The sequence below is a fragment of the Cyprinodon tularosa genome, unplaced genomic scaffold (assembly GCF_016077235.1).
Source record: "Cyprinodon tularosa strain WSP-4 unplaced genomic scaffold, ASM1607723v1 ctg657, whole genome shotgun sequence".
NCBI lineage: Eukaryota > Metazoa > Chordata > Actinopteri > Cyprinodontiformes > Cyprinodontidae > Cyprinodon > Cyprinodon tularosa.
In genome coordinates this window covers 364,810-389,154 of record NW_024039404.1, presented here as the reverse complement: position 1 = coordinate 389,154, position 24,345 = coordinate 364,810, and the positions used below count along the sequence as shown (strand labels likewise).

The 24,345-nt window shown below is 36.5% G+C and overlaps 1 long non-coding RNA gene across 2 annotated transcripts; it reads right to left on the bottom strand.

Annotated features, from left to right (window-relative positions):
• Positions 1-11,616: 11,616 nt before the first annotated feature.
• On the bottom strand, positions 11,617-13,556 carry LOC119799292. Of its 2 annotated transcripts, XR_005282839.1 has the most exons (4): positions 12,749-13,556; positions 12,599-12,662; positions 12,008-12,145; positions 11,617-11,710 (listed from the first exon to the last, which is right to left on the bottom strand). It is a non-coding gene; the product is annotated as an uncharacterized LOC119799292 (long non-coding RNA). The 2 variants fall into 2 exon arrangements; XR_005282838.1 differs by having other exon boundaries at positions 12,599-13,540.
• Positions 13,557-24,345: the final 10,789 nt, after the last annotated feature.

The window sequence follows — 24,345 nt, the reverse complement described above, 5'->3', positions numbered from 1 at the left end:
GGCACCCCAAAAAAATGTCATCAGTGTTTCAAATCTGTATGCCTTGGAAGCTCTTATTTCCAGGTTGTTTTTTTTCCAAGTGTGCGTAAAAATCTGATAACAAACTTATAGTGGTTAACACTGCCATCTCTCTACAAATACGTTTCCCAACCTTCCTGTAAGGAAGATTCTTTTTTTTTAGTTTCTTTCTGATTACTCCAACATTTAGAAAAAAACCTGACCGTAGTGTCCTGTGGGGTATAAAAGTGGACCTAATAAACAAAAATTTGTCAAACTGCTCCCATCTGAGCTGAATGTACTAGATCAGTATGGAAACAAAGTTCACAATTCCTTTATTATCCTCTGCATCAATCTCAGCATGTATCTCTCGGGAGGTTTCTCTTTATCTCTTTTACTGTATAAAGTGAAAATACAAGCCAAAGTGTTTTGGCTTGTGTTAGCATTAAATTTACAGATCATTATAGCCTATAGCATTGTAGCAGCTTGCCCTTCAAAAATAGCCCTTATCTTGTTATTATGAAATCTCTTTCCACAAAACTTCACTTGAGCATATAAGGTTCCACACTGAGAACGGTGGCTACAGCAGACTTTATCCAGCCACGATAAAGCGAAAGTTAGATAATGGATGAATGAGACAGGTTTTGCTTTTGTTTTTTTCAAAAATGCTGTTTGAAGAGAAAAAAATTGTATAAAGGCACCATACAAGACTGACAAACTCTTTAGAACTTGATTTAAAAATATATTTTTTTTCTTCTTTAATAAAATTTGATCCTAATATATGATAAAATTTTAAGAATATTTCTGTCTCTGTCAATTGAAGTTGAAACTTTTAAGGTTCACCTGCTATTCGCCACATAAATAAAATAAACAAAAACAAAATTGAGAAAAACAAACCCCATTTACATTTGAGGCAAACTGTATAATTTCTAAACAAATATATAAGGAAACATTTGAGGAAGTGATCCTAGTTCGAACGGTTTTAATAAACCTTGCTTGAATTCAGAAGTGTAAGTACTGTGAAAAAGTTGCTCCACAAGTGACTTGCAAAAACTAGTAATTTTCTCCTAGAGGAGTGGTTGCATGTGGTTAGGGCATATGGCTTAGAATTCTGAGGTTCTGGGTTTGAAACCCACTCCCACAGACTGCCACTCTGGCTATCTGAGCAAGACCCTTAACTCCCAATTGCTCCCCAGGTGCCCCACAATGGCAGCCCACTGCTCCCAAGGGGAATGGGTTAAATGCAGGGTTACTTTATCCATTGTAAGATAAAAGTTCAGCTGGATCAAAGATGTTTACCTGGAATATACCTTTTTTTTCTTTTCTTAAATAACAGAATTTGTTTAATTGAAATCAAAGCAAAACATTTAATCTTGGATTTTAAATGAGCTGAAATTGTTTGTTACTGATGCCAATGGACCTTAGGGCAACTCCACTATTTCCTGAATTTAAGACAGCAACTTTGCTGCCTGTCTTTTTTTTTCCTGATGGATGAACTAATTAATCCAGGTGTGCCAGACCCCAGTAACCTTGGCAACAATGGTCAAACACACCTTAGTTTATCAGCTCATCCAGTAATGAAAGAAAAGAAACAAAGGAGCTGTGATGTATTAATAACTTACCTCTGACATCATTGATGATCACACTCCAGTCTGGTAGGTGTTGGTAAATGCACCTTAAATTGGTTGCCATTCGCCAATAAAAAAGGAGCTGTCAAGTTCAGGAAGTAGTGAATTTGTGCAGAGCTCATCCAAACTTTAGCCTTCAGCCTTCAAGTGGGGAAAAAGCAAAGTAAAGAAAATACAACTTCTTGGACAAAGGGATCTTCAATTGCATTACTGATGAACTAAGGTAAAAAGAAAACAATCTCTGTGTAACTATTTCAAATTATAAGTCCATTAAACTAGTACACAAGCAAGCTTTTTACAGGACAGAAGCAATGCATTAGAGATTTTATGGGAACTTGAATTCATGAAAAGGTGTAAGTAAATCTCTGTAAGGACTGTTGGTTTTCAACATATTTTAAGCAACTTTCTTAAGAAGGTCTAAATTCTGTATCTTTTATAAAACATTGCATTAATGTTGGAATACCTATGTGTGATGCTAGCCCTGGAAATAATAAAAAAAAAAGCCACACCTGATCTTGAGGATCAACTGGAAAAAAATTTATTCAGCTTATTCATCTGGTACCAACAGATTAAATGTCGTCTCAAAGGACATTAAAATTACCAAACTTAATCAAACCATATAGGCGATGTTCACACTGCTGGCCTTAATACTCAATTCCGATTTTTTTTTAAATCCAGTTATTTTGCGTTTCTGTTCACATTTCCAAATATGTGTGACTTGTATGTGATCTGTGTGAACTGCATTCACACAACTTAAGTGTCCCTCATGCGCAGTAGAGAATGCAATGATGTCATACACAAGCGTGCTCTGTGTTTATGGAAGTAAACATGGATGGTAGTGATGGAGTGCATCTTGCAATCTTTAATTTCTTTCCCAACCTCAGCCAATGACTTAGACAGACTTGGACAACATTTATTGTCATTTTGTATACACAGAATGTATAGAAAACGAAATTTTGTTTTGTGCAGCTCTCATGACCTTTCCATTTTCTTAAAATGCAGCAGTGCTCAAATGTTAACATTGTGGGAGAAAAAAATACATGGTCCAAAAAAAATAATACATTAATATGGTCAGTTTGATGCACAGTCTGTGATGTGATTTAGAGTTTTTTCAACATTCAGCTGTTTCATGCCAGTGGGGAAGAAGCTGTTTTGGAATCTGCTTATTCTGCATGTAAGAACAAGTAGAACAAGCAAGTAGAACAGTCCATTGTGGGGGAGTGAGGGGTCATTGATAATGTTAGGGGCTCGGCACATGCAGTGCTGGGATAAATGGTCTATTAAGGAGGGAAGAGGAGCTTCTCTGCAGTTCTCACTACTCTTCTCACCTTCTTCCAGTCTGAGGCACTGCAGCCTCCACACCACACAATGAGACGCTAGTCAGAATGCTCTCTATGGTGCTTCTGTAGAAGGTTGTAGGCATGGGTGGGGGCAGGTGGGCTCTCTTCATCCTCTGCAGGAAGTACATGCGCTTTTGTGCCTCTTTGACTAGTGAGGTGGTGTTTACAGTCCACGCGAGGTTCTCTGTGATGTGCACCCCCAGGAATATAATGCTACTTACCACCTCTACTGATAAGCTGTTGATGAGACGATTTTTCCTGAAGTCAACAATTATTTCCTTAGTTTTCTTCACATTCAGGATCAGGTTGTTGTCTCTGCACCAGTCTAGAGAAAACAACCTGCATTAACAATACAATCATTTCCACAGGGTTGAAAATAAAGCCTGCACTCTGCATTATTGTCCGCCATAGTTGCTGTTTTTCTTCCCGTTACTGCATAGAAGAAACTGACTAGGGACCTTTGTTGAGTATTAATGACGTTCAGGTCAGATGAATGCGACTAGGTCGTTCAGACACAGCTCGCATTTGAAAAGCTCTGATATGTATCTGATTCAAGACCACAAGGCCAAGTGGCCTGAGTCACAGAGAAAAAAAATCAGATCTGTGTTGTTCAGCGTGTCATGAAAAGATCAGATATAGGTCACATATGTGCAAAAAAAATCGGGCTTTTCGGGCTCTTCAGGCTGCTGTGTGAACGTAGCCATTGAGAGATTTAAGTTCAAGTAGACAAATTTCACTTTGATCCTAGTTATATAAGGTGGTCACATAAAATTCATTATTCAAATTGCTAAATGTTTTATACCTAAAGAAACCTTGGAGTTGGCATCATTTCGCAGAGTTTCAGCTGTCACTTTGACTGGATAGGCATGAAGCAAGCTGGGCATTGTTTTGCAAAGGGTTTTACCGCAATGTTCACAATGTTTGTGCCAGTAAAGTCCATCCATCCATTTTCTTCCGCTTTATCTGGGGCAAAGTCCCAGAGGCACCTGCTCTCGGGGGACCCCGAGGCGACACCAGGCCAACTCAGAGACATAGTCTATCCAGCATCTTCTGGCCTTGCACAAGGCCTCCACCCAATAGGACACAACCAGAATAAATGCTAGAGTAAATTGGTAGCTTTGCCCCCCAGACACAGCTCGGAATACAGTGAACGCATCACTGCCAGTGCCACAGTGATCGATCTATCAATCTCACTCTCTATCCGTCCCTCACTTGTGAACAAGACCCAGAGATACTTGAACTCCTCCACTTGAGACAAGGACTATCCACCAATCTAAAGAGGGGCGTTCACCTTTCTCTTGTGGATTACAATGGCCTCGGATTTGGAGGTGCTGATCCTTGTCCCGGCCGCCTCACATTAGGCTGCAAACCTCCCCAGTGCACGGCATAGGTCCCAGTTTGATGAGGCCAGCAGGACAACATCATCTGCAAACAGCAAAGGTGATATCCTGAGGTCCCCCAACTGGAAACCCTCCAGTGATGTGCAAAAATAGTGTAGACTTACAAATTGTCATAATATCCTTGAAATTCATTATTTGATTATTGAGGTTGCACTATGCTGTAACACTTCGGTTAATCATATTCACTTACCAAATCAGTGAAAAGTAAAATTGGAATCTGTCTGTTGTGCTAAATGACAGATCACTTTTTTTTTTTTTTATAGAAACCCTTTTTTATTACCATTTTTGAGTAATATTCAAACATGTAGAACTGGAACATTATTTGTCATGTGACTAATACAAGTATATCAAATTAGTTATTTGATAGACTGAGACAATTTTAAACTAAATGGAAAATGAAGAATGTTTTTATGATCCATCAAAAAAAAAAAATGTAAAGCCCAAAGACAATAGACTTTTTTTTTTTCAAACTGATCACCCTGTGAATACTTTGCAGAAAAATATTTCACTGCAACTGTTGCACGTTCTGCAAATCTTGAGGCTAAAAGGATTTCCCATTCATTTTTGCAGAATAGCCCAAGTTCTCTGAGATGTTTTAAAAGTGTATTAAACCACACAATTTGAAATAAAGTCTCTACTGGATTCAAATGAACACCTTGAAGAAAGTGCTGCAGCTTTCACTTACATTGTGTTGTTGAAATTTTGGCAAATCCTCTTTAACTCTATAGCCTCTCTGTGTCACAACAGAACAGAGGAAACTTCACCTTGAACACGAGAACACCTCCAGTAGAAATTAAGTGTGAGCAGCTATCCAAAACAGACCCGGGTTTGAGAAAATGGAGCTTACAAAAAACAGTGCAGTTCTGAGCCAGTTTTCAAGTTTATGTGAAGAAAGAAAATACATTTGCAGTGGTTATCCATAACAAAATTTCAGCCAAAGGCTCCTCTTTGGAAGAAAGATGGACATTTATCACAAGCACATGTGTATTATCCATAAATGGAGAACATGAAATTGTTTGCAGAAGTATTTTAGCCATTGCCCAGAGTTGGCTTCTATGGAGAGCAAAAACACAGTTCCTATTGTTGTAAAGTGAAATAGTTCATGCTGCATAGGGTTTTTCATGGTTATCTTTCTATTTTCATTTAAAATATTTGCACCTTATTTATCTATAGTTCTGATTTTTACCCAATATAAATAACAGATTTACTGAAAAAGTTGGCGTTCCACTGCAGTTCTTTGTTGTTGATAAAAATTGGAGTAGGATTTTCTTCAGTGGAGCTTTGGGCTGATCTCCTAATAACGAGGTCCATCTGCAGCAGTAACAATAAGCACAGCACCTGCACTTCAATAATCAACACAAGTTGACACAAAGAACATCATATGCCCAGATTAATCGGAATTAGCTGTCAAGCCATCCTGAATCTAATTCCCCATTTCATATGCAGCTCAGGTATTGCTGTTGCCATGTATACCTGTTGATTGCTGCATTTCTCTGCTTCTATCTGTTGTTATACATGAACACCCCTGAGCCGACCGTTTTCCCTCAAATGGTCTCTCCCGCATAGTTTCCATAGAAACGGTCCAGTTTTAGTGATCTGTTGTTTAGCCTCACACAGACTGACTGTTCTTTTTTCTCTTTTTTTAAAATGAGGGTCTATGATGATAAAGGAAGCTAGGTTGCAAGATTTACATAATGAGTGAATTCCACGCACAATCAGTCACAACCCATAGCTGATGATTGCTTTTTGATCAATTTCTTTGCTTTGTGTCCTTAGGTAAATCAGCTGCAGAAGTCTATTGTGTGCAAAAAGAGCAACTAACAACATTTGACATTTACTTCAGCCTTTGCCTCTTTATTTGAATGCAGCCTTGACACAGCAGTCATTCGGTGCTAAACTATAGGGATAGATGTTACATGAAGCCCTACAGCAAGGCCAACAAAGAATGGCCTCTTCATTGTCCGCTTTATAGTGAAGTTCTTTTTTTTCTGGGTCACCTTTAGACTTTTTCACCTCAGGGTAAACTTAGCAATTCATACAAACCTTGCACAAGGCCTTGCAGTCCATTTTATAGTTTGACCCTTGCAAGGCACAAAGACGAGTAAATGCTTACATTCATATATGTCTCAGTTTGGGCGGTACAATGTCGAGGGAATGGGAGGATTTAATCTCATCCCAACAGGTGTGTGTGGTATTGATTTTTTTTTTCCAGTGTTGTTCATACCAAACCCTCCGGAAGGGACACAAACACCTAAATTAATGCAACCTCCCCTTGAGGTCTTTTGCCCCTTCAACATACTGGCTTCCATTTTTTTCTGTGTAAATAATGGATTCTTGAGCTTATTTCTGCAAGGGTTGGACAAAGATAAGCCCCTTAATACACACATGAACCACTTATGCATTTAATGTAGAAACTACATTGTTTCTGTGGAGAAAACGGTTAACTAAACAAAACAAGGAGGATTTTCAGGGTATAAAAATATTGGATCTTTAGTTGGTCAGAGGAGAGAGAACATCAAATAGCTAAAGTATACCTTCCTTGGTATGTTGAGTACTTACCTTGATAACAGACTTTTACTTTTCCATTAGTCAGTAGGCTGAAATTATGTGACCTTCAACATAAAGTAGTGTCAGTAGGATCAGACTCTTTTGGCAACAACATCTCATCTGCTCGCATTTTTTCTCCGAACTTACCACTCCTCTATACATATCCAAACTCACAAACTCCCACTTCTTTGTAACTCCCCATTAGTGCTTGCCTCAGCAGGCAGGAGGGCCAAATGGACTGGATAAAGGGACTGTGTTTACTGCCACAGCTAATATCCTCGTTAACACTAATCTGTGGGGAAGGTGAAAGCCATAGCGAGAAATGGAGGCTATTCAAAGCAGGGAAAGTATGGAGGGATGGGTGAAGGATAGCATGGAGTTTGAAAAAAAAAGAAAAAAGTAGAAAACAGAACCAGACAGACTGAATGACCAGTGAGCTCATCTGAGCTTTTGATGCCTTTCATGATGGAATGTGATTGCTCCATTAACTTTCCTCACCAACCTACTCCCCCTTTGCAAGCCGCCAGCGCTGCATGCTCCCGGTGCAGTGTATTTGGCACACACACACCCACACCTACATCACAACATAAATTCACTCATACATGCAAACAAGTATTCTCATTAACAACCCAATGAAGTTGGCAAGCTTCCATGCATAATCTGTGTCTCCATTAGACACACACAGCTAATGGATCATTACTTTAAGTATGTTCTCTGTCAAGCATGAACCTTGAGCAACACAAAATCCCCATGTGGTGTAGAGTCGTACAGACGGCCATATCGCTTATTCAAAGGTTTTGTGATCAGAAGTATGAAGTCTTTAGCATAAAACTTTTTGGGGAATGAGTATTTTTCTGTGAACTTAAATTGGGTTGTAACAACAGCTGTGGGTTAAGCTCTTGAGTCAATACTCAGTGACTGTTCCAAAAAGGGATCCTTTATCCCTAAAAACTGTGTTTGTTTTTTTGTTTTTTTCTCAATGCATCTCATTCTCGTTTATTTGTTCAGCAACTATTTCTGTATCAATTTAAAAATAGAATAAAAGTTGTTTTATTTTTGTTGTGTATGTTCAGAAACATCTACATGACTTACTTAAGTTTGTGGCTTTCATAGGCCGAAGAGTTAAAAAATAATAATGATTTTTTTTTTTTTTTTTTATGGAGTTGAAAGTAGAGCACTCGAAACGAAGTCATTTAGAATGTTTTTAGAGCATAAACAGTAGTGTATAGGATTTCCTGAAAGCGCGTTCACGACGCTACGGAAACCGCGGCAGACCAAACCAGATGAAAGTGCGCATTCAGCTCGGCAAAGAACTCATGCTCTTCCTCAACACTGAAGTCCTAAGACATTTTTCTTTCGTTGTTTCTTTCTTTGCACAGGTAAACAGCACATTTCTTCTTCTACGCTTGCATTATTGGCAGAGCAGACGCTGAATGCGCACTTTCATCTGGTTTGGTCTGCTGGCTTCCGTAGCGTTGTGAACGCGCAGGTGCGCGCTTTCAGGAAATCCTATACACTACTGTTTATGCTCTAAAAACATTCTAAATGACTTCGTTTCGAGTAAATTATGGACGCTACCCACTCAGGACACTTGGAATACATTGGACGAGCAGTATGGAGGAATATTGACACTTTTTTGTGGACTTTTATGGACCTTTCTGTCTCGGGCACCATAGACCTCAATTATTTGAATGTCAGCAGACAGCAAGAAGCCTCCCAGATCTCCAGATGCATTTGTAATATCAAAAAAGTACTCCAGAGTGTTGTTCAGCATGGGGGTGAGTAGAAAATGAAGGCTAATCATGTTTTGTGTGTACTATTCCTTTAAGGGTTTGTGGGTTGAATGACCAGGAAAGAAGCCGTATGAGCTGTTATTCTGTGTTTGGGGCAGCGATTCAAATAGGCTGTGGATAGAAGGGTAGGGGTTAGCAAAGATTCCCCCTTTACTTTGCTAGCATTAATGGAGTCTCGATCAAGGAGGGGACATCCAGCACTGTTTGGCCATCCAGTACTGCTTTGACCACCAATGCAAAGTCCTTTCTTCCTCTGCTGTGCAGCTTCTGTGGCCCTTAGACAAAGGATGCTACATAGTCTGCCTGTATAAATGCAAAGACACTTTGAAAAACTGGCTAGCGCTTTTAACTTTTTGAGAAAGAGTATGCTGTTTTTAAACCTTTTCGTCTGCACCAAGGTAAACCAGGTTTAGAACAAGTCAGAAGATGTGTGGATGTCTAGGGAACTTGATGTCATCAACATGCCCCAGTGACTCTTGGCTTATGTGGAGTGGGGTGTGCTCTGTCCTATTCTACCTTTTAAAATTAAAAAAGCATTCTGGAGAAAAGTCTGTTGTTGATAACAACACCTGTTAAACTTTGTAATGAATTTGTAACAATGCATCCAAATAAAAGGCGAATCAAATTCCCTCTTTGGTGGTTATTGTCTTTTAACCAACAGAAAAAAAAAAGATTGTTTTAAAAAGAAAACAAACAGGATTACACAAATTATCTAAAATAATGATTTATAAATCATGCAATATGTGTGCAAAGTGGAAAAAAAATCAATATCTGAGTGCTTTAAAAAGGCTATCAAAAATATTTGCTTTGTTTAACACTTGATAACTAGTTAAAAAACAACAACATTGATAGAGACAGAATAGATTTCCCAGTTTAAATATAAAACAAATAATTAAGCTATGCCTGTTTGTATTTTAATCAAAGTATGAATGTGCAACAAAACTCAAACTGCATTTTTAAGAATGTCTGCTCAGTATAGCTCTACCAACTCAGCTTTAATCAACCAAAGTATAACTAAAGAAATGCATTCCTCCAAAATGACCAATGGACCCTTTTTATGAAATAAAAGCACAAATTATGAACAAAAGCAAAACTGCACTTCCCTCAGCCCCTATAAATATATATAATTGATTATCAAATGCATACTAAGACACACATTTTTTAAATATTGAAAATAAAATCAATATAAGAATAGTCATAATCTTAGGTCTTTTAGATTAGAGTCAAAACATTATGAGAATAAAGCCTTGACATGATAAGTTATAATGGTAGTATACTAGAACAAAATAAAGACATAATGTTTTAAAAATAGTCACATTACAAAAGTAAAGTTGTAATATTATAAGAATAAAGTAATGGCCATACTTGAACAAAGTTGTAAGATTACCAATGAAATATTTAACTAATTCTAGCATTCTGAGTGTAGTAAAAAAAGATTTTTCCAACAGGTACAGAGAAACACTGTCACAGAATATTTAAACATAGTAGGAGCTTCTTCCATTGCTTCCAATGCAATCCTTACCTTTCCTCCAGGGGTGGCTGCTGCTCTCTGAAACATGAGACTTGATGGTGTTAATTAAAACGAAATGGAACATATCGCATTAACAAATGTTGAAATGCTTAAAAAGCATGACCATAACCAGTGAAAATGGCTGGAATCTGAAATGGCAACTTCCAGAAACAATGTCAAAAGTTCTGCACAAGATTTTCTGACTGAATGGTTGCTTTCCCTCATCTGTGCTAATACGGAAAACCTCCCATCGGACTAGCACTTTTACCGATTTCATGTGATTCAATATGCCCAGAGAGATATCCTTTCTGTATTTGGGTCAAATCGAGGCCAATTTATATTCATACTTGAAATAAACTGCACCAGAGTCCATTCTGAAGCGGGCCAAGACCACCTCTAAAAGCGGATCTTGGTCTGCTGACTGAAAGACCTGACTGACTTGAGCTAAACTGAATGTCCAGCATCTCTTCACAAAAAATGCATTACTGTAAGGGGTTTACCCCTGCTGAAAAATAAATGTGCTAAGTGTACTAAAATTTAGCATACTTTTGTGTACTTGAAGGCACACTAATCATTACTATACTTTAAGTGTGTTTATGATTAGTTAACTTGAAGGATGCTATTTTGGAACAACTAATTTTGTACTAAATATATTTTAATTGTAATTAAATTGTGGACAAGCTCAACTTGAAGTGTATTTAGTGTACTTTGATGTGCTAAAGTGGAACAACTTAAAGTATATTTTGTATACTTTAAGTATATGAGTTTATATGTACTAATATATGCTTAATTAGTCAAATTAAAGTGCACTATGGTTGTATTATAACTACATTAAAAATGATTTGTTAGTGTCTTAAAAATATATAAGCTTTATACTTTTAATATACTCTTACTGTGGTAATAATATGCTTAATTATACTGTTGGCTTATTCCAATTACTAAAAAAGCATACTTTGCAGTTAATAGTAAATATACTTTATCATTACATTGCTATACTACTTTCTACCTTGCACATTCTTGCAAATGTATTAACAGTATACTAAATGCTGAAAGACTTGTGGATATACTTCCGTGCAGATGAAAAAATATACTTTAATGTATTTGAAACATGTCCAAATTATAGTACATTACAAATAATATAACTTGTACTATCTCAGAATGTATAAACATTTACATATCGACGTTAACCATTTTCATTATAAAACTTACAACACATTTTCAAATATTGGTACTTTAGTACACTTTGTAGAAATATGTCAATTTCAGGCAGCAGACCTAAACATTACAAATAAACTTTAAAGAACGCAGAGGAATACTGAACAATGAAAAACAACATTCCTTATTATTGCACCCCTAAACCCTCGCACCATACAAAAACACGCCCACCACACATTATTTTCCTTTTTTTGGCTGAACTGCTCATTGTTACATTTTCGTCTGATGGCCGTGCGCACATCAGAGACACTTGTCTACGGAAACTCCAGAAGAACAGCGTCTGTTAACCAAACAGAGAGATACTGTAAATTCATAGTATTTTTGAGCAGTACATCAGAAAAGTCTGACAAATTGTATCAGTATGATATACCAGGGTCCATAAGTGCACCAGAAAAAAAAATTGTCCATTTCAGTTGAATTTAAATAAATCTGATGCATCAAGTGGTTTTATCAGATCTGATCAAAAAAATTAAACAAAGTAACAACAAAAATTGTCAGAGATCTCAGAAAAGAAAAAAATTATGAATCCGCAGAAAGAAAGGGAAGAAAAATCCTTAAGTTTCCTTGTTTTTCCTACCACCCTCCAGGGAACCGGATGGCATTCACATTGGGAACATTCTGCATCAACATCTCTGGTGGAGTCTAGTCCAGTCCATACAATGAACCGCTCAGCTGTAACAGCAGATTCTGCAACTATGTAAAAAAAAAAAACAGCCTGCACACAAATGTGCAGAGCAATTACTTCAATTGGAAAATAAATCATGTAATCACCATAATATAAATTGGTTTTTACCACATTTATACAGACAAAAATATAAAGTAAAATTATCAATTCACATGTGGTTCACTGTCTAAGAAATCATTATGGTCAGTAGTCAATACTTGTATCTGGAAAAAACAATCCAGGACACCTATGAAGGGTTAATTTTACGTTAACCCCTTGTGGGGGTTTTACAGCAACATCACACAAGATGTAGCTAGCTTGAAAGTGCATTTTCTTTTTTAGAAGAGCACATGGGGGGTGTGTTAGCCTCCTTCTCACTGTGCTAATGCATTCAATAAATCAAAAGAGCTAGTAAAATTACATATATTACAAAACATTATATCCTGACTGGTTTTACATCTCAAAAAATATATATATTTCATTCACAGGTTCATGTGAACTCACCAGGATATTCTTCAACACAATAATACAGCAAATCTTCCTGCTCAACCGATTACATCTCCTGTTTCTACAATACAAATATAATAATCAAAATCGCGTTTTATACAGATATCTTAAGATTTCAAAACCAAATGGGAATGTTTTGAAAGTTACCTCTCTCCATGCAGACCAAGGCCTTAAAAGAAAAGCACGCTAGCTCTGAGCAGGGAGGAGCCGTGACTAACTGCTGTGCAGGTGTGGTGCATTCAAAGTCTATGGGAATTCTGATATCAGTACTGAACCAAAAACTCCCCAAGACTAAAATTCTTGGGGAGCTACTACTTTACAGACATCAAGGCCAAACAACCTCCACATATCACTCCTATATGCATGAAGTGCTGTCAGCGACTTTTAAATATGTGCACTCACCAATTGGTCTTGTTTGCAGTAGCCCTGCTTTGATCCATTAAACAATACTAATGAAATGTTCTTTTTTGAACACTTGAGACAATTGTAATGTGTTAAGTTTATTTCTTTTGCATTTGGCCAGTATTAACTTTTCTGTTGCAATGTGGGTTATGCTATTTGTTAGATCATAATGTAGCACTGCACCAGCTTTAAACCACTTGCTTTTCAGCAGAACACACATTTTTGTGCACCTGTACTTTTGAAGTGAACATTTAGTGTTTTGTTCAATGTGGTTTTGTGTGTAAGATGTATTGTATCATATTTCTTTTTCAAAACTTATTAAACATTACATAACAACTGCAATAATTGCTATCTGTGTACTTTACACACAGCACAAAATTGCATAATAGGGTTTAAGTGCATTTTTGTAGTTATACTATTGAACACTTTCCAAAAGAATTACCTGAAGTACAAGCGTATATAACTTCACTTCATAATTAGATTCAAATGTAACTTAAAATGCACTCAAACTTAATATTACAGTGTCGATATTAAAATGTGTACTTTTAAAATATGCTTTCAATGTACGTTACAATGACAACTTTGAGCATACAATTTAAAATATAGCAAAAATATATGTAAAAACAAATTTAAAATAAGTACACTTTAGAAATTACACATAACTTTCACTTAAAGTATACTTTTTTAATAATATATTTCTATAAAGTGTAACATAGTGTAATTATGTTAAAGTGTGTTAAAAGTATTAGCATGAAAGCGTAATGTTAGTATACTTTTTATATATTTACAAAAAGTACAATTTGTCTAAGTACATTTTCAGTAAACTATAGGAAATATGAATATACTTGAAATACAATAAAGCACATTTTTTTTTTACCAGGGACTGCAGATAATTAAACAAATATAAACATATGTTTACCACCTGCATTCATATAATGTGATATATGATAGATAAATATACACAAATATAGTGTTATTATTTCAAACAAGTTTTTATACATGGATCAAAGGTTCAAGTTAAACAGTGCCTTTAGAAACAGTTAAACATACATGCTACCAACATTCAGACTGGCTATCAAAATTCAGCATGGAAAGTCCTGGCTGTCAATTGGACTGGCCTTCCGACGTCAAGCATTTCTCAACCCCTACCCAACATTTTGCTTGTGTTGTCTCTTACTTGCTGATTGCATCTTGCATGTCGAGGCAGAAAGCAATTTTTCTTTCAGCTATGAATCATTCCTGCAGATCCATTTCATAGTTACAAATAATAAATTGAAGCCTTAGACAAAAAAAGAAAGGCTGTGTACACCTGTCTAAAGCATTGCTTGCTATAAAACTCCCTAAAGGTTGCTCTGTTCCTAATTACATAAACTTGTGCTGTAACAGTAGACTTTTAAAACAAAATGTATACACCTATCCAAAGATGCCGGGCATTCCAAAGATCTTATTTTATAACGTATGTTATTTTTGTCAGAAAAATAATTAATGTAAGGTTAACATTTAACCCCTGATGTGTTTTATGTTGACATTTTATTTGTTTATATTATACATTTTATATATATATATATATATATATATATATATATATCTGTAATGAGAAAGGGTGTGGCCTAATGACATCTACATATATATATATATATATATATATATATATATATATATATATATATATATATATATATATATATATATATATATATATATATATATATATATATATATATATATATATAGGGTGCTTAATTATTAGGCAACTTCCTTTACTTTGGCAAAAAGCGTCAGGAAAGAGATTTAACAGACTTTGAAATGTCAAGTTGTCAGATGTCTTTCAGAGGGGTGCAGCAGTTTGGAAATTGCCAAGCTCTTGAAACTGGATCATCACACAATCAAGCAGTTCATGGCAAATAGCCAACAGGGGCGCAAGAACTGTGTTGAAAAAAGCTGACGCAAAATAACTCCCCATGAATTGAGAAAGATCAAGCGTGAAGCTGCCAGGAAGCCATTAGCCACCAGTTGTGCCATATTTCAGAGCACAACATGTCTGGAGTGCCGAGAATCACAAGGTGCTCAATACTCAGGGACCTGGCCAAGGTAAGTAAAGCCGAAAAAAGGCCACCTTTGAACAAGACACAACACACAAAACATCAAGATTGGGCCAAAAAATATCTGAAATATCTATTCTCCGCTGTGTTTTGGTCTGATGAAATGAGTCAGTCTCAATAGAACAGATGGATGGACACGAGGCTGGATCAGTAAAGGGCAGCAAGTTCCTTATCGACTCAGACGCCAGCGAGGTGGAGGTGGGGTACTGGTATGGGCTGGTATCATCAAACATGAGCTTGTGGGACCTTTTTGTGTTGATGAAGGAATCAAGATTAACTCCCAGACCTACTGCCAGTTTCTGGAAGACATCTTCTTCAAACAATGGTACAAGAAGAAGTCGCCATCATTCAAGAAAACATGATATTCATGCAGGACAATAATCCGTCACACGCATCAAAATACACCACAGCATGGCTGGCCAGAAAAAGTCTAAAAGGAGAAAAAATAATGACATGGCCCCCATGTTCACCTGATCTGAACCCCATGGAGAACCTGTGGTCCTTCATGAAATGTGAGATCTACAGGGAGGGAAAACAGTGCACCTGTCTGAACAGTGTCTGGGAGGTTGTGGTGGCTGCTGCAATGTGGATCGCAAACGGATCAAGACACTGACAGAATCTATGGATGGAAGACTTTTGAGCGTCATGGTGAAGAAAGGTGGCTATATTGGTCACTGATTTGATTGTTTTGTTTTTGAATGTCGCAAATGGAGTTGTTATATTGGTTTACTTGGTGATAATAAACAAGTGAGGTGGGTATATATTTGTTTTTTATTACGTTGCCTAATAATTCTGCACAGTAACATTTACATGCACACAGACATCCTCATAAAATGGCCAAATCTTAAAATTAAACATACATCAACTTCCAAAATGTGAAACTTCGATATGAAGGAGTCTTTGGGGTTGATGGAGAACACAATTGTGGCACAATAATAAAAATAGTGCTCAAAAATACAACTTGCCAAATAATTCTGCACACAGTGTTAAAATATATATATATATATATATATATATATATATATATATATATATATATATATATATATATATATATATATATATATATATATATATATATATATATATATATATTAATGCCAGATAACTGCCAGATAACTGAGGAAAAAAAAATTTACTATTTGAACTTTTCTGTCATCTGATATAATCATTCTGTACCTTTCAACAGCAGAACATGCATTTTACAATTAATCTGGCCGCACAAGTTTGAACAACTTTATTGTAAAATAACTTTTTGTTAACATACTATTTAAAGTTATAGAGGATGATCTTTTATTTCTGGTTGGACCATCTAATTAAGTGGCCCTCCTAACTGTCAATCATTCTGGTAATATGTTTATATAAGGCTGTTCTTTTTCTGCGCATGCGCCTTTTCAGCCGCATATGTGTGGGGAGCTACTGTGTCAGTCACTGAAGTTCACCTTTCTCCCAGTGGTTCTTTGAAAATGGCAGAGAGTCGTAAGAGAAAAAGTGTCAACGAAGTGTATGAGATGAAAAAAAAGGCCTCAGAAGAGGCAAATATATCCCAGTATGCTGTGCACTCTATTGCCATTCTTTGTCGCTACCTGACAGCGGCAACTAATAACAAAGATGGTGCAGGCACTGCGCAGTGGAGGAGGGTTTTTGCAAACACTTTTTTTTTTAAGTTAAAAAATCCTCCACAATACCTTTAATCCAGTCTAATAATTTAATCTTTGCTCTAAGTTTGTCTGCATCCAAAAGGGGACACCTGTTGATATGAGCCCACTTCAGGACACTGCATAGATCAGGAGTCAGCAACCCAAACTATTCAAAGAGCCATATTGGACCAAAAAAACAAATCTGTCTGAAGCAGTAAAAAATTCATTAAAAAGTCTTATATATATATATATATATATATATATATATATATATATATATATATATATATATATATATATATATATATATATATATATATATATATATATATATATATTTTAAGAACATGGCTTTTTAAACTGAAATAAAAACTAAAGTTGATCTGATACATTTTAGGTAAAGCAACATCTGTCAAGGTGTTAAGGACGATTCTTATGTGTTTTTTCTAAGTTGTATCTTGTGTGTTCTAAAATGTCGGGCTGAAAGATTTAGCCAAATATCGAAAGTGCGATTTCTTTTTAACCAATACCCGATTGCAATTTTATTTAGCATGCATAGATCTGTGTGCTATCTGCAAATCTCTCTTACCTTCTGTGTGATGCCAAACCCCCTCCAAGTGTTTCACCTAAAGGGTTGGAGTGAGAAAGTCACAATGTTTTGTGACCCATACTGAGTGTCTTGTTTATTTGAAAATTGTGCTTGTTAAATTGCGATTATATTGCAAATACATTTAATTGCCAAGTGTAGCTAAAATGATGGGCTGAATGTTTTTCCAACTCTGAACATTTTAACATTGACACAGTTTCTTTTTCAGATCAGTATTAATTTCACTTTATTCTAATAAACGCAACAACATATATACTATGTAGCCTCTTGTCCCTTTTGGCAGAGGGCCTTCTTACATTGAAACACTGGGGGAAAAAAACTGCAGGTTATTTCTTCCTCTTTTAGGGTCATGTAAGAGAAATCAGAGCTTAGATGTCAAAACGCTTATCCTTACAGAAGATCCCAAGCTGATAATCCTAGCATGTAATTGTTTTTGCATATTTATTTTTCTTATCAGCACATTTACACCACCAGCTGATATATCTGTGCTTCTGAATCTAAATTTTAACCCTGCTGTGGCCTGGTTCTGCTATTTATCTATTTCATTTTACGTTCTTATTTTAATCTGGGGAGGAGGGTGTGCAATTTCCAATTTGTTCCAATTTGTAATGAGCATTATTGATCCTTAGTAATCAAATCAGCATTTATCATGGCAGTGACTTTTGCCTGCCACCTGAAAGTGATTGCAGTTTGCACCCAATAGGTGAGCAAATTAATAGAATATATCGAAATATATCCTGTAGGGTAGTTTCTTTTTGTTATTCCTGAGTTTGTTTGTTTGTTTTTCTTTTGCTCTTGCACCCATATTGACTCTAGGTTTAAAACATAAATGTATCCACGTTTTTGCAAATGCATGCTTCCAAGTACCAAGGAATATTTAGTCTTTTGAGGCTGTTAAAAGCTTGAAATCTGCATTCATGCTCTACAGTAACAGTTTTTCATATAACTCTTTGATTTAGAAATGCAATTACATTTATTTGAAGCTCTTTCTTTCATTCTATTCATGCTTCACTGCCTAGGGGATAGGGACTCCACATTAGTGCTATGGGTAAAAAAGATTTTGGCAATATAGACTAAACTAGAATCATCTTTCAGGTCAGTTGTGTGGGCTTTATGTAAAAGAAATGTATAATGGGCAAAGGTATGAGGTCAAAGATCAATTAGACTAGCTTGCAAGTGTCTGTAGGGGTAAATATGCTCCAAGTATTGTAATCTGGGAGCATTATGAACTATGTAATTACTTGCTTTGGTAGACAAGGTTTCAGCATCAGGCCTTTTGCCATAATATTTTTGTGGGTACATCAGGTAACTGTGCACTTCAGTTTGAGGTCACTTAGAGAAGGATAAAGAGACTGAAGCTTATTAGCCTCAAGGCTTTATGAAACATGCAGTTATTTTAAAGTAACAGGGTTAAAGCAGATACATTTTGTCTTCATGTGTGCATTCCATTATTCTAAAGTGACAAATATAGATTCAATACCATTAAAGATCATTAAAAAGCTGCCTTCGTTTTTTGGACTGGAGTCTCATTGGAAAGAACAGCATGTAATTTGTAAGTCATTAATAAAAATATAGAGCCACGTCTTCTGATAGATTAAGTTTTCAACCATCAAAACTACTGTAATAGCAGTACAACCATAGCAAACACTATGGTTGGCCTGAATGTCAGGTTGGATGTTGTCTGCAAAAAGGCAAATTGAGACTTTCCTGCAGTTAGACTTAAGTTTAACAAACACAACTCTGTTTAAGAGAGGATGTGGATCATTCACAAGAGTAATAAAGATATGTAGGGGGTTAATCAGTTAAAATAAATGATTAATTCAAAGGCAGAATAAGAATAAATAAATAGAAAATAAATAGAAGATGTAAAAAAATTGTGAATTATAAGAAGCTAATTGTGCCTTATACATTGTTTAGCACATTTTTATTCTAAATGTCCTACCTACAGTAAATGAATAGATGTCAAGATGTGATCACACTTCGATCCATATATTTGTTATGTATCTTAATAAAAACAGAAGCTGCTTGAAATTAAAGTGCCAGCAATGACGTTTAATAGTGAGATGGAGAGACATTACCAGGAACAGGATCAGTCCCCTACAGCAGCGGTCCCCAACCACCGGGCCGCGGACTGGTACCGGTCCGTCGGTCATTTGGTACCGGGCCGGACAGAAAAAAATATATATATAATTTATCAACGATCGGAGTCTGAGTGATGTTTTATTTTGAAAAATATAAAAAAAATTGGGATATTCTCTCCCAATTACATCAGTCGGCGCATCTGTGCCTCTTGACACAGGTTAATTCAGGTCAAGACGCGTCCTGTCTATAACCCCAACCTACATCCTATTTCCTGCGGTTAGAGCGACCAGAACAAAGCTACGGAGCAGACTGGACATCAGAAGCACACTTTGTGTCTTTTGTATCCGGTTACGCCTAGATGGGACCGGCTTGTTTTGGAGAAACAAGCTCAGGGCTCCCACTATTTCAACATAATGGTCAGTTTTATTTTTATGCTGTTTTTATTTGATTTTATGCCAGTCAGATTATTTTATTTGATCATATTTACCCCCCACACTTTAAAGGCCCGTCCGTGAAAATATTGTCTGACATATAACCGGTCTGTGGTGCAAAAAAGGTTGGGGACCGCTGCCCTACAGCATTGTCCCAGCAACATGTGGCATGGATCCCAAGCACAATGAGCAGAAAACAGTTATACACCCCAAGGTTAAACAGTACACCAAAAAGCCCATTCTGAACATAGCATTCTTTTACACTAATAAATTAGAATAATCCAGAAAAGACTGTACAGATCTTTAAAAGATCAAATCCTGCAAATGGTGGTGATCATATCCACATAGAGGAGCAAAAAGGATCCTTCTAATTATTGAGAAACACTATAAAACTTAATTCTTTCACCATCAACTATAAGCACCTAAGCTAGGACCACACACCATCGCAGAACCCCTTCACATCACCACACACCAGTATATAAATAATCACTGATTGCTCATAACTGGCATCAGCAGAGTGTAAGGTGTCCAAAACCTGTTAGAGGTTATCCTCCACAAAACTAAGAATCAATGCCCTTCATGTAGAAGCAAAACAAATGCAAAAACAAGGACCATGCCTGCATTGCTGAATCACTGCCACTTTTAAACCTAGTCAATCTAAATGACCTTAAGAAATGTTCATCATATTTTATGGTAAGATACAGAATAAATTGTAAACCTAACCTAGCGTTTAAGTCGCTCCATCTTCTTCTCCAATCAACACACTGTTGACTCCTCCTCTTTAACTCACTGTCCCACTATTATCCTAAATAATTTTCTATAGAAACCAAACCTCACTGCATAAGGTTGTTAGCCCACTTTTTCCCTTCCTTCCACTAAAAATGGGCCAGAATCTCCGGCTCCACCTCCTCAATGGCCCTCTGCACTGCGACACTCCAGAATTTCCTTTGCCTGCTCCTCGACTGCTAATCGGGATTGGTGAGGAGGAACGAATGGCTGTGAGACATGGCTTTCCTCTTGAGCCCATGGAACTAGGCCAAGGTCACTCATATCACTCTTTTGCTGCCACTGCCCATGGCCAGCGGCAACAAAGAGAGAGTGAGAGGTGCAGGACTTGAAGAAAAAAAGATAAGACTGCTGCTGAGCACGGCTCTGCAGTCAAATGAGGTCTTGTGAATTGGAGAAAAACTAGTCAATAGCAAAGCGGAGGTTCATTTTACTTGTCAAATTAGCAATTAGATGGAAGACATCGAAATATTATCATCTTATGAAATGCCTATTTACCCTTTTTGATGAAATATTCAGGCATGTCACTGTGCTTTAGAGTGAGCCCATAGGTAGCCTATTTTCTGCTTTCTCCTTGATCAACACTCATCAATAATTCACTCATGGCCCATTAGTTTTGTGAGAAATGCCAGAGTGCAACTTAAACTCATCAGGAATTAATTTCTTACTCACTGTGTGCCAAAACATATGGAATAAAGGGCCGATGCTGTCATGCGCTTAGAGAGGCTTCGCAGAGCAGAATAGTTATGCTGCACATTTAAAAGGAAACAGTTTGCAGTTGACCTTGAAGCAATATTTATATCAATTCCAGTCCAGTTCCACATTAGATTGTTGGGAGTGAGTGATTGGAGAGCCCTACCTCCCTCCTGTCTCAAGCAAGACATTTGGTAAACTGATCTACCCGGATGGCAGTCAGGGATTGTTATGATGTAAAATCATTCAGTGGCCCATTTCCTCTTCAAGCTCACATTGTGTTTATTATGACATAAGTCAATGGAGACTGGAATGAGTGTCTTTGTCTCAAAAAGCACACAGCGTTGACATCAACAAGATTGTTCATGTTCCAGCTCTTTGGCCATGCTGTAATTTGCTCTCCCGTGGCATTGCCCCCTCCTTCTCTGAAACAATCATTTTAAGATGTTTTTTTTAGAAATCACGGCTGGTATTCAAGCCAGTGTTCACACATTTGACATTCCATGTCAACAGCTTGGAGGCGTTGCTGCATCACTTGGTAAATAGCAACTGTGATCTTTAGAAAAGCAGTTCACTTGTGAGAGCTGACACACCTGGGGAGAATAGCATGGTAAAACATAATTTTGTATTTAGTTCAGTGCTTGGTGGCAAACATTAACTATTTTATGTATCCTTGCCTCAGGCAAGTGTTTCTTCCAGCCTTTTTTTCACCCTTTTCTCTACAAAAAGTTGTCCATGGTTCATAACTTCATGGACCTATGCAATGCCCTCTATTTCAGTGTTAACCAGTCTTTAATGAGTTACAATGAAGTATGCAGAATTATGCTCTGCATCTCGTACAAGGATACTAAAAATAAATTACCATATCATGTCAATACTTTAATCCCTTCAATGGCTCCCCATTCGGTCTATGGTTGAACTTTTAATGCTTATTTTCAGAGCTCTTAACTGCTTGGCTGTATTGTATTGGTGCGATCTTTTAACTGTTTTTGTGTATGGCTAAGTCTAAGAGAGTATAATCAGCCCCTGTTGGAAGACTCCAGTTTTAAATATAACCAGTGTGGTGATCCAACATTTTCAGTGGCAGCTTGTAAATTGTTAACTGTAAAAACTCCCAGCTGAACTGAGACTTATTTCTGACTTGGCCTTCTTCAAGTCAAAGACATATCTATTTAGGGTGGCTTTTAAAACCCGATAGTGCAAAATCCTTTTTTTTTCTCAAGGTTTTTATGTTAACTCTGTCTTATTATGTTTCTGTTTTCTTTTACTCACTATAAACTATTGGTTATTGCAAAGTATTTAACAATAAAAACACAGTTAACCAAGCTGATATTAAAGTCCTGGATGTATAATGATGGTTTCCAGAAAATGTAAACTGCTTCTATGTATACAGAAAGACAACACGATTTTGGATAAGGTGACTTCAAGGTAATGCATTTTGGAACAAAATTATGTTGTTATGTAAGTAACTTGTGGGGGAAAATTGTAAAAGTTAGCAAGTTGTGGACTCAGTGACTGCTTTTTATCTGAGGGTTGAAGTATATCTGTTGCTTAGCAATATGTAAAAGGAGCATGGAATTAAAATGGATAGACAAATTTAGGGTATGTCTGCACTTGTGGGGGTATTGCTCAATCCTTTTGTTTTTGTCCTATTTACTCTCAAACCATCACCTTTTGTCATTTGTTTTCTTTCGCAGTAACTTGCTGGAGGGACTAAGCATATAAGGTAAAAGATTTGTATTTGTGGCAAATTCAGTTTAAATATCTGGTTTGACCTTGCACAGGTTTGCTTTTGGGTGCACATGAAGACTGTGTTTACATTATGCATATCCTCCTAAAACCAACTTTTGGTATTTGATGAAATCACTGTTAAATTTATTTTAATTCATGCAGCGAAAGGCTTTGCTTTAAGGTTACAAAGGTTTGTCACAGATACTTCAGTTCAAAAGTGAAGAATAAATCTCAGTTTACATTTTGCATTATATACATACATGGACATCATTGTTGGAACCCCTCACAATAACCAGTTTTAGAATTTTTTTCACATCATACCCTTCTGAAAATTCAAAATACACCAAAATTAGTTTCACATAGTATAACACATCTATTGGGTTGATAATAGGGATACATAGCGGGAATGGGTCATTATACTTGCTAGGCCTGTCTCTAGCCTAAGAAAATAACCATGCATGACTTTTGAAATCAGACATGTCCCTACAAAATAAAAGAATATCTTTACCAAATTAACTTTATTAATATTAACCTCAAAAAAGAAATATCGTGACGCTTAAATGGGAACGCCGTGTTTTTTTTTTTACATTAGGCCCTAGATTTTATGTTATTACATCATGTTCTACTCACCCAAATGAGTTTTGTGTCATTTGGAGCTGTTCTGAAGATATTCCGTTATATCCAAGTAACGTCTTCCTATGGGCAACGACTTGAAGGCACAAACTAAACTGTTCATAATTTATCATTTATGGTACGCCAGCATTCATAACATGAAGGCGAATCCCTGTTCCCCAGACATCCGTGGTTATATTTTTTATATCTATATTTTTTTTAAACAAAGCGGAGTGTGTGAGTGTGCGGATGGTTGAACATGATGTAATACCGTAAAAAATCAAGGGGCCAATGTTAAAAAAAAAAAGGCGTTCCCCTTTAGGACTTGGAAATAAATTTAAAAAATCCAGATTAGACTCCAGATGTGTGCCATACTTGTATTACTGTAGTAATTTGAGTTACCTTGGCGACTTCATTCTCCACAAACTATAGCCCAGAATCTCATTATTAATAAATATAGCATACAAACAGAATCATTTGGGCAAACTCACTGTCCTACATTTCATACTTCAAACATGGAATTTACAAAGAAAAAAAGGAGAATTCTTCTTTTTTAGTCAGCATGTCTTCCAAGAATTTGTGTCTCACAGGAAAACCATCAGGCATGCCTCAGCATAGGAAAATGTTAGTCACTTGGATTCGTCCTGTAGGTAAATAA